Raw genomic sequence first — 11,418 nt, 5'->3', positions numbered from 1 at the left:
CTAGTTCCATCTTTCTAGGTGGGCTAAAAGTTTAACAAAGAGACATAAATAAAGAATTATAATGCAAAACAGAAGCTAGTGAACATAAAGGATAGGTAGAGATTAAATATTCTTTCAGGTCCTAAAAAGGAAAAAAAAATCATTTCCAGCTTTAAAGATCAAGAAATACTTTAGGGGAAAAGTGACCGGATCTTGAAAGATATGCAGGAATCAACAATCAATCAACTTATAAGCATTTATTAAGCATTTATCATGCCAGGTATTACTGTCCTAGGAAATAGGAGTAATAGTAATAATATCTGGCATTTATAAAGCACCTTAAGATTTGCAAAGCACTTTACTAGTATTATCTCATTTGAAGCTTAAAATGACCATGGAAGCTAGACATTATTATTATCCCTATTTAACAGTTGCTGAAACCGAACCAGACAGAAATTAAATAACTTGACAAAGGTCACACAACTATAAGCATCTGAAGCCAGTTTTGAACTCAGGGATTCCTGACTCCAGGTCTTGTGCTTTATCCATTCTACCGCATACCTGTCTCTAAACAGTTGAGGAAGGCACTCCAGGAGGAGACAAAGTCTAAAGTCTAACTTTGCCTCTTTACTACCTGTGTGATTTTTGGACAAGTCACTTAACTTTTCACGTTCCCTATTTGTAAAATGAATGAGTTGGAGGAGATGACAGTTGGGTCAACTTTAAATTTCTGATCCTATGATCTTTAGGGTCAAGTAATAGAAATTAATGAATGTTGGTAAAATATGAAAAGGGAAAAGATCACTTCTTCGAAGACTACTCAAGGATCCAATCTTTTTTTCCCCTTCAAACATGTTCAAAGAAGTAATGAGTAATATTTCCTGGCTATTTCCAGGAACCTTTAGTACAAATTATGAAATTGTAGGAAAAAATAATGCTTCTATGATCTGGGTTTATTGTCTATCTAAAATATCAGCTGGACAACACAAAGGCCCTGCCAGTGAGTTTTATAGCTTCTGAAATTATGAGACATTTAATTTTTTCTTATCTTTTTTTTTTGGTCTGTCCCTGCTGGAATTTCAGGACACATTTTGTTGGAACTGTTTTCATAAGAATTAATAGTTTGAGCTGGCAAGGAAGCTTCATAATTGCAGTTGGGGGTTATTCTTTTCTCTGCTGAATTAAGTAGCAGGAACAGAGTATCTAGAGGTTTATTTGTCTACTTAGAAAGATGGAAAGCAGAAAAAATAAAAACATAAAAGTAAAGTAAAACAGAAGAAGGGAACATAAGACCAAGGCAATAAAAGGAAGCAAGATTAGAGAAAGCTGACAGATGTAACCATCTGAAGAAAAATTAAAAGGAAAGGGGTTACCATCAGAGACTATTTCAAGTATCTGTTTCAAGTTATTTAATGTGGAGGATGAATTAAAAAGATAATTAATTTAATTATGTACAACTGTTTCCCACTGGAATCAACTGAGGAAGCTCTTCCTGGGAGACTTTTCCCTAAAGGACTCCTTTCTGCTCAAGGCACTTGTAGCCATGTTATCAACCTCCCACCTCAAGTCACATCAATCAGGTAGGAGGGAAAGGAATGCTCCATGGGAAGAGACTCCTTTGGCAGAAGCTCTTCACACTAACTTCTAATTAGAACCCTGGGGACATACTAATTAGAACCCTGGGGCTAATTCTCCAAGTTTGACCAAAAGCTAACACATTTAATCCCTTCAATTCAGAACCTTCTTCTAGAGAGGCAAAAAATAGCTTTTATTAGCTACTTTTCTTCATTCTTAAAGCTAGACAACTTAGTCCTAACTCTTCATTTCCAACCTTTCTCCCCTTCTGGCCCTCTACTTCCATTTGTCTTCAGAAATTCCTACCCCTTGTTAAAAAAAAAAAGCAAATAACTTCCCACTTATTCTGTCTCTTCCCATATTCCTTCCATTCTTTTCCTATAGAAAGCTGACTTTCTTCTAAAGACATCTCTTGATTCCTTACAACTGTTTTTAGGGTTGGTCAGGGAAAGACCAGCAAGATATCAGTAGGAAGAAACAATATAGCCCAGTTCTACCACAATGATGCAAAGATTGAATAAGAGCAATGGTTCAGGCGGAAATCAGAAAATCCTCAATGAATCATGCCTTCTCATTCCACCCTATAATCACAGGGCAAAAAAACCTGCTCCACACTGTCTCTCCTAAGCTCTCCTGTTGTTATTACTCAACAACTATCCTCCATTAAAGGGTATTCCTTGAAACTATAATACTCTGTCCAAATCCTTATAGTCAATCAATCAATTAATAAACCTTAGTTAAGTGCCTCCTATATGCTGGACACTATGCTAAGCTTGTAATCAGTTACATCTTGTCCTAATTTAGATTGTATTTTCTAATCCAATCCCTCAAATCATACTTACACACTTCTATATTCATATTGATCAATTTTTGAACAACCTGACCTTCCAATTCATCAGCATCCTCAGTTGCTCACCTCAATCTCTATTCTATATTAGCCATCCTCAGTAAACAGTGGTCATACTGTATCACCCAAAATATTTAACTTCTAAGAGATTGAAACATATGAAAGAGAGGAGTTTCTATCTTGTCCTAGGGACCCTATGGGGCTACTGAAGCTTCTAAACCAGGGAGTGATATGGTCAGACATATACTTTAGAAATATTAATATAGAGCTATATGGAAGACCCTTAGAAGAAAGAAGACATTAGAATGAAGACCAATTAGGAGACAGTGGCAATATTCTGAGGGAAATGTGATATGAGCCTAAACTTTGATGACAGTTGTATGAGTAAGGAGAAGGGGATAGCTTGGAAATTTCATGGAAGTAAAAATCCACATCAGGGAAAGTAAAAATATTGTGGAAGTAAAATTCATAAGACTTGGCAACTGATAGTTTTGGGGAAGGTATCAAGGGAGAGAGAAGAGTCAAATATAACTGAAGTTTTGAATGTGGATGACTAGAAGGATGACAGTGCTCTAGGGAAGTTAGGTATTAGAGAAAAATAATGAGTTCTCTTATAGACATATTGCTTCTGTGATGTCTGTAAAACATAAAAATGAAACTGTTCAGCAGGCATCTGACAATGTAAAACTGGTACTTGAGAGACAGTAGGAGTAAGGGCTGACTAAATGAGGAGGTTATCTTCATAGAAATGGCAATTGAACCCATGGGAGTTTCTGAGATTGATAAAGAAAAGAGTGTAAAGGAAAAACAGAAAAGGGTGCCAGACAAAACTCTTGTGTACATCTATGTATAAGAATTTTGACATATATATTAGTCAATCAAAGAATACTGAAGAACAGCAAATAGAGAATTAAGAGAGAGTAACATGAAAACTCAGGGAGAAGAGAATATAAAGAAGGAAAAAGTGAGCAATGGCTTCACACACCCACAATGAAGTCAAGAAAAATGAAAACTAAGAAAAACTCAGTGGACCTAATAATTAAGAAATCCTTGATAAACTAGGAGAGTTCAGTTTTAGCAAAATGGGGGGGGGGTAGAAAACTTAAGAAAATCAATACCCAAAGAGGTAGTACTTTTGTACTCAAACTAAGACTTGAGAAATGAATGGGATATGAAGAAAGAGTGAAGCAACAAATGGAGGCAGTTTTTCCCTATGAATGGATGAAATGAAATGATGACAATTGAAATACTATAAAATATTAGCTTGAGGGTCAAGGTTAAGCATTTTCTGGAAATGCTTATAGGAAGTAGAGAAGTTAGATTGTAAGTAAGTAGAGATTGAAGATTAGAAAGAAAAGGGAGGATGGCCCAAGGAGACTCCTGACTAAGGAGATGAGAAGATCTAGAATAAAGGGAACTACCTCTTTCTCTGAAATTAGATCAAAGGAGGGAAAAAATGGAGGCTGATATTGAAGGCATTGACAACTGACTATGTTTTTCCTTACTAAAAATATATATCAATATCTCCAAGAAGGTAAATACAAATCCATTCTGTCAAGGATAGAACCATGAAGTGGAGAATACCATCTTCATTTATTCTGATTTCTAGGTGGTGGTCTTGAGTCTAAATGAGGAAATGGAAAGAAGAATCTTTTGGGGCAGCATCAATAGAAAAATGTTGTCATTGCCTTCCACTATATATATATATATATATATATATATATATATATATATATATATATATATAGTTAGTTAGTTGCTAGTGAAGCATGTTAGTACCCTAAAAATATCCCACATTACACTGAATAAATTAAGTTGGAAACTTTATGACTCAGGGAATAGAACCAGGTCCATTATCAACCTGGATGGGAGTGGGAGGGGGTGGTTCAAGACTACATGATCCCATTAATGAGGTATCTTTTTATCCTTAATGCCTTGCACAAAATAGGTACCCTTAGGAATAATTGTTTATTAATTGAATAAATTTACACATGTATTACATGAGGTTATTCTTGTACACAATATTTTAAGCAGAATATAGCAATGATTCATTGGCCTGAACACAGGATTTAGACAGACAAGACCAGAAAGCCCATATTTCTTCATCATGGATCATAAGAGCATTAGAACTGAACTGGCTATGGCCCATCAAACCAGTATTCTTTTCCTGATAGTGACACCAAGCAATGGTTTTTTTTGGGGGGGGGAGACCATTTTTTTTCAATATGTCAACCTAGTCTCAAAGGCAGAATTTAGACCCAAACATCCAAGTTTATCTTGATAAACTCATTGTATATGAATGTATCTAAAATTTCATGAAACTTTTTAGTTTTTATAGTGTATTGCCTCTTTATTTCCAAAGAAAAGAAACTTTTCCTATCTCTAGTGAAGATCCACAGATGCTTTGATTTGCAGATGGTGCTAGATTCATTGAGCTCTGTAACAATACAAAGGCTATTCAGTGACGTTAACAATATTATGAAAAAGAGTGGTCCAAACATCCACAGTGTAAAAACAAAGTAAATGAATAAACCATATTAGCTGAACTCTGACATGCAGCTGGATGGACAGCCTGGCAAATTAGTCCATCAATATTCATTACTTGAATAAGTGCCTTAGATGGACAATATACTTGGCCTACAATTGAGTAGGAAGAGGACATTGAACTAGATTAGATTTAGAAAATTGCACAGTGCTTTCAATAATCCCAAACTGCTTGCTACTGGCAAAATTCCATCTTGTTAATAGCAATATCATGAAATACCATTCTTTTGGAAGAATTAAAATGATAAATAACCCAAACATCAAGAGAAATATGTAAAGTGGGTGTAGATATATTGTGACATGTGACCACCATAAACTTGCACTTGAAAATGAGCATGATAACCCATATTACAGGAATTTATCACAAGAAAAGGAAGTGGGTCAATCACATGGCAGAAATGAGAGACAACAGATGGAGAGAACAAGCAGTCCATTAGCAAGAAATATCATAACGCCTGGGTTATATCATCAACAGAGGACTTACAGGAAAGCATAGATAGTAATCACACATGATAAAGTATCATGGATGGGCATGTAGCATCAGTGTGGTACAGAGGAAATAGTATGAAATTTGACTAGATCACATGTGCAATCTCTACCAACTCCAAATTTAATCACATAGCAATCAAATACAGCAGTAGTAAAAGAAGTAACAACAATGATGAAACCTTAAATCTCCAAAATATCAAAGCACAAAAGCACATTATCCCATAGGGTAATGTTTCCTCAGTTTACTGCCTGATGATATAATACAATGAACAATATAGATGGAGTCAGAAGATCTCAATTTGAGTTCTGATTTTGCCACTAACTTGATGTATGACATTGGGAAACTGATCTGAGATAGCAGTTTCCTCATTTAAAAAATGGAGGTAATAACACTACATCAAGGGGATATTTTTATGTTTAAATGAGATAGAATTTGTAAGGCTTTTTATAAATCACAACTGAAGATTCTGACATATTTGATTCTAAATGTTAAGGACATGGGTCCTCTCTCCATCAGTTTAGACTAAAACCTCGCCTTTTCATCCTATGTCATTTTGACATGCCAATGTCAATAAAAAACCCCACAAAAAACCTTTTTCAAATCAGAGGAACCCAGCACCGTAGAAACATTTTTCAAAATCTTTTAGCCTCTTTATGTGCAGAATTTGGCTATCCATCTACTGTATTTTGTTCACACTATGTTATCATTGCATCTCTTTTTTCTGATCAAGCATGCCCTGACTGAGGCTGTTTATGTGACTGCTTGAGTACAAGCATGGAATGTGTGCAACTCATTGAAGTAATATACTTGAATCTACTTATATATATATCATATATCTCCTCATTGCTCTTTTTGTTACATATAATTTTGATTCTTTGGAAATTGTGATGTTCTATGATTTCACAGGGAGAATATCAGTATTAAAAAGATGGGGTTTTGTAGAGATGAGAAAATAAGTATATGGTCTGATGATTGCTGATATCTTCTTGGTTACCTTTTTGGGGTTGTTTCCAAAGTTTTGATAGCTTTACTTTCCTGAGTTATCTTGAAAATCATTCCCTTAATGTCTTCAAAACTGTTTCAACTTTAATATAGATCTCATCATTCTATACTTGTTCTGATTTAACTCCTCTTCCTAGGGTCATCTTCTTAAGTTCCATTTTCACAAAATATTGTGCACAGAGGGTCTGAACAGGATGAGTCCACTATCATTGAAGGTGGCTATAGGTCCCTATAAAGACAGTGGAAAATCATTGTAAATTTGTGTCTATTTGTCATCTTCCTTCCAACTTTTTTTTCTATAAGTGTTCTCAGTATAAATTGACTTAGCTGGGTTTCTTGGTAAACTTTCTATAGGGTTATCTCTGCATTGAAGTCATTGAGCAACAAAAGATCAGAGCTTTAGAGCTAGAAGGAGCTCTGTCTCTATCTGATCAAACTACTTCACTTTAACAAAAAGTGACTGAAGCCTATAGCAGTCACATTACATGTTCAAGGTCAACAAGACTAGAGTTGGATTATGAATTTAGGTTATCTATCTCTAAATCCAGGGCTGCTTATCTCATTCATTGTCATATTCATTATAAACACCTTCTGCCATTTAGGTATGGCAATCTTTCTCCCTCTCCCCTTCTCTCTCCATCTATCTCTGTCTCTTTTTTTTCTCCCTTCTTTTCCCCACCTCTTTCTTTCTCTCCTCTCCCTTTCCTTTTCAATAATCTCTCTCTCTCTCTCTCTCTCTCTCTCTCTCTCTCTCTCTCTCTCTCTCTCTCTCTCTCTCTCTCTTCCCTTTTCCTCCCTTCTCTTTCACCTCTCTCTTACTATTTCTTCTCTTCTCTCCCCTGCCCACCTTTCTCCTCTCCTTTCTCTTTCCCCCTTCCCTATCTTCCTCTCCCTCCTTCAACCTAATCATAACTTGCAAACAACAGAAAATGAGCCAGTAGATGGACATAGTGAAGATGAGAGAAAGGAAATGATTGAGAGACCAAGCTCCTGGGTGAACAGATTGAGGTAATAATAATAATAATAATAATAATAATTCACATTTATAAAAAGCATTGATTCACTTTATACATATCACTTTAGCTAAAGAGCTCAAGTGGAAAGATTAACTTATTCCATAAGTAGATGCATTCCATCATAGCTGAAATAAGAGATTGGCAATATTTAAGAGGATTTTGCAGTTTAGAGTGTGAAAGAGGGAATTCCCAAATGATAGTTTCTTTTTTCTCAGTAAAATAGGAGGCAAGGTCCTGAAGTTTGCTCCTTTTTGTTTTTTCTTAATATACAAATGTATTATATAAGAGCACATAACATTCTCAAGGGATTTATTAAGTGAAAGATAATAGAGTAAGGTTCACTCAAGCAACTAACTTCCTTTGGGGGAAAAATTAATCTTATTTTTTTCCCTGAAAAGACTCATTATGCTTTTAAAAGTCATCTCTCCATTCTTTTCAGCTGTCCATTTGGCTAAGGAGACAGCCCACAGGAATAAGGAATAGGAGGGCTTAAACTACTTTAACACATTTTAAATTTCATAAATAATTGAGGTGCAGGTTGCTAGGCTGCAGATGAATTCCATTTCATCTTATCCCAGTATAATGTAATTTCAGTTTGTTTCACTGTTGTTGTTCTTTTGCTTTTTTTCTAATTCTAAGAGCCTGAGTTGCAATATTTAATTGTAACTATTCAAAGAAAATGACTCTAGATCTTTTATTTATATTATTTCTTTGTGCATATTTGAACAGAAAAAACAGCTTTAGCATTACCCTGCTAAATATATGAAGAATCCCAAAGAAGAAAAAAAAGTGATGGGTTTGATTTCTACTTTCCTACTTCCAAGACTTCTCTTGCATTCAGTTCACCCAAAGAGATAAAGAATTCCCAGCAGAGTAGCTAGGAAGTGGGTGGTGGTGAAGGTGTCTACTCCATTAGAATGGAAACTCAGTTTGAGTATTCCTTTTTATTTATGTTCCATGAGCTTAGCATAGAACTATAGCACAAAATACTTTCTCATTCATGATTTCTTTAGATAATTTTATAGTTAAGAACTGATACCTTCTGGTCTCCCACTGGGGTTGTGCTGCTTGTTTTTGACTCCACCATTATTATATTCCCTCAGGATAAGTTCATCATCAGGAAACTCATCATCATGGAGATTGTTTCAGCTGCAGTACTCACAGCTCATCAGTACCTTCAGTTGCCTTTCGCCTCTGATTGGAGAAGGGTTGGAAGGCAGAGCAAAAACTCCCCCCAAAGCTTCCCTCTATAGAGGAATCAGGTCTAGCCAACACTTCATTTTATACCAGGTGCTTTTCTTGGTCTTCCTAATGTTCTATTCACCATTCCCATGACTTTAGACAAATCTCCTTCCATGACCACCTTTTTGTATGATCTCATTTCTTTCTATTAGAACATAAGATCCTTCAGGGCAAGAACTGTCTCATTTTGAATCCCCAGAACTTAGTACAATTCCAAGCACATAGTAGGCATTTAATAAAATGTTTTTTTCATAAATCAATCCACTAACTCATGCTGTATCACTTGTTTGGTTATTTAAATGGGGAAGGTTCTATGGAAGAACATCCCTCCTTGGCTCCTGCCAATGTAGACACTTTCTTTTATTAAATGAAGTAAATCTTCTTAACTCAGTGACCTGGGTTGTTAAATGACCTGGACTCAAGGAGATAGATTTCTATTCATTTGACGTGGGCTAGCTTTCCTCAAAGTGAACTGATTCCTTCCTTTGGCAAAGTTGCCAGTAGTAGGGTATGCTTGGAGTTTTAGCCAAGGTACAACCTTGTCCTTTTAATTGCTAAGTTAATACCAGTTGTTCAGAAGTTGGTTCTTATCCTTCATTGTCAAAGAAAACCAAACTGATATCACTAAGTACAGACAAGTTATAGTGTGTCTCACTGTGACTGCTCAGACCAATATGAACTCAGAATGCTCTACCACAGGTCGGGCACAAAATAGTCCATGTGAACCCTGAAATAGTTACTCTAAACTTATCTCAGGGGCAGCTAGGTGGCACAGTGGATAGAGTACCAGCCCTGGAGTCAGGAGTACCTGGGTTCAAATCCGACCTCAGACACTTTAAATTACCTAGCTGTGTGGCCTTGGGCAAGCCACTTAACTCCATTTGCCTTACAAAAAATCTAAAAATAAAAAAATCAACTTATTTATCTCATGTTTCCTTTGAGCTACTTCAATTCTGCTTTGGTCATTCAATATACAGTTATCAAGGCATTCCTTTATAGAGGACTCAGAAGGTCTAGCCAACACTTCATTGTGCTTCTCTTGCTCTTTCCTAATGTTCCACTCAGCCTTGGAGTCCCAATGACGCCTCTGACAAAAGCTCTCTTCTTTTCTATATTAGCATTTTTGTCTTGAATTGTGCTAGATCCTCATCTTCAATTAGATTTAAATAGAAGTAGTAGACCTAGTTTCAACTAGGTTTTTTGCAATGTTTGTTCTTGACCTTTGCTTTCTCTCCTTCCTTCTAGTGATTGTCTGTTCAATGAAATATGAGGCAGTAAGGCCCCCAATGACTCTGTAGACAGAGGTAGAGAGACAGCTACCTTTCTGGGCAATAGGGAAGTGATTCTCCCTCCCTCCTTCGCCCCCCCCACTTCCTCTCCCATCCTTCCTCCCACTTGTATCCTATGATATATATATATATATATATATTCTTACTTCCATAAAAAAGCTCTCTTTTTCAATCAAAACTGTCTTTTTTATGGGGTGGGGAAGAAGGAAAATGACCTTTACAGGTGTCCTGATCAAGGCTTAAATATCTCAGGAGTGCTGACACTAATAATTTTGAAAGGAAACAGCCTCCACAGCTGAGGTCCCTCCCAAATTCAACAGACATAGAAGAATGGCAAAGAGTGGTAAAAAACAAATTTAAATCAGATTTGTGTGGAAAATAGAGATCCAATTTGCTGATGAATCAACAATGCTGAAATACAATAAACCACACTAGGGAGAGCTCAAATTTAAGTAGTGCATTAAAGTTTAAATAATTGCTTTCCTCACAGTAAACATAGGAAGAGATTTCCATTCCACCCAGAGGAAAGAAAAAGGTAGCACACAGAGGAAAGAACATATCCATATACCTCAACTCCATCAGGACCAAAATAGACATTAGATGATAGGTTGAGGCAGTTGTTGCCAGAATTGGGGGAGTTCAGGTCAATTTGGATAGTCATGGGAAATCATGAATAGGATTTCAAGAGGGAAGAGTCCTTAGATATCATCTAGAAAGCATTTTATAGATAAGGAAACTGAGTCCCTGAGAAATTAAGTAACATAACCAAGATCACACTGTCAGTCATGAATAAGCATTTAGGGTTAGAGTTGAAGGATCTGGTGGGGGAGGGGTGATTTTACTCCTAAGTAAATTGGAGGTTAGAATCCAAGGATAAAGGTTTATTATGAGTAAGGTACTGTATTAAGTCCTAGGAATACAAAGAAAGGCAAAAGGCAGTCACTGCTCTCAAAAATTTCACACTCTAATGGGAATGACATGAAAAATGACTAGATAATATGACTAGATAATAATAATATACATACACATAAATTTTGTTGTTGTTTTGGTCATCTGATGCTTTGTGATCCCATTTGAGGTTTTCTTGGCAAATGTACAGGAGTGATTTACCATATCCTTCTCCAGTTCATTTTACAGATGAAGAAACTGAGGTAAACAGGGACTTGACCAGGTTCACACAGTTAGTAAGTTTCTGAAACCACATTTGAACTTGGAAAGATAAGTCTTCCTGATCACAGACCCAGGAGAGAGAGAGAGAGAGAGACAGACAGACAGACAGACAGACAGACAGACAGACAGACAGACATAGGGAGAGAGAGAGAGAGAGAGAGATGGAGAGAGAGGGAGAGAGAGAGAGATGGAGAGAGAGGGAGATGGAGGGATGGAGGGGGGAGGGGGAGGGAAAGAGATGAAGATGAGACAGAGAGGAGAAAG

The sequence above is a fragment of the Macrotis lagotis genome, chromosome 7 (genome assembly GCF_037893015.1).
Source record: "Macrotis lagotis isolate mMagLag1 chromosome 7, bilby.v1.9.chrom.fasta, whole genome shotgun sequence".
NCBI classification, from domain to species: Eukaryota; Metazoa; Chordata; class Mammalia; order Peramelemorphia; family Peramelidae; genus Macrotis; species Macrotis lagotis.
Note: the sequence above shows the minus strand (reverse complement) of the source record.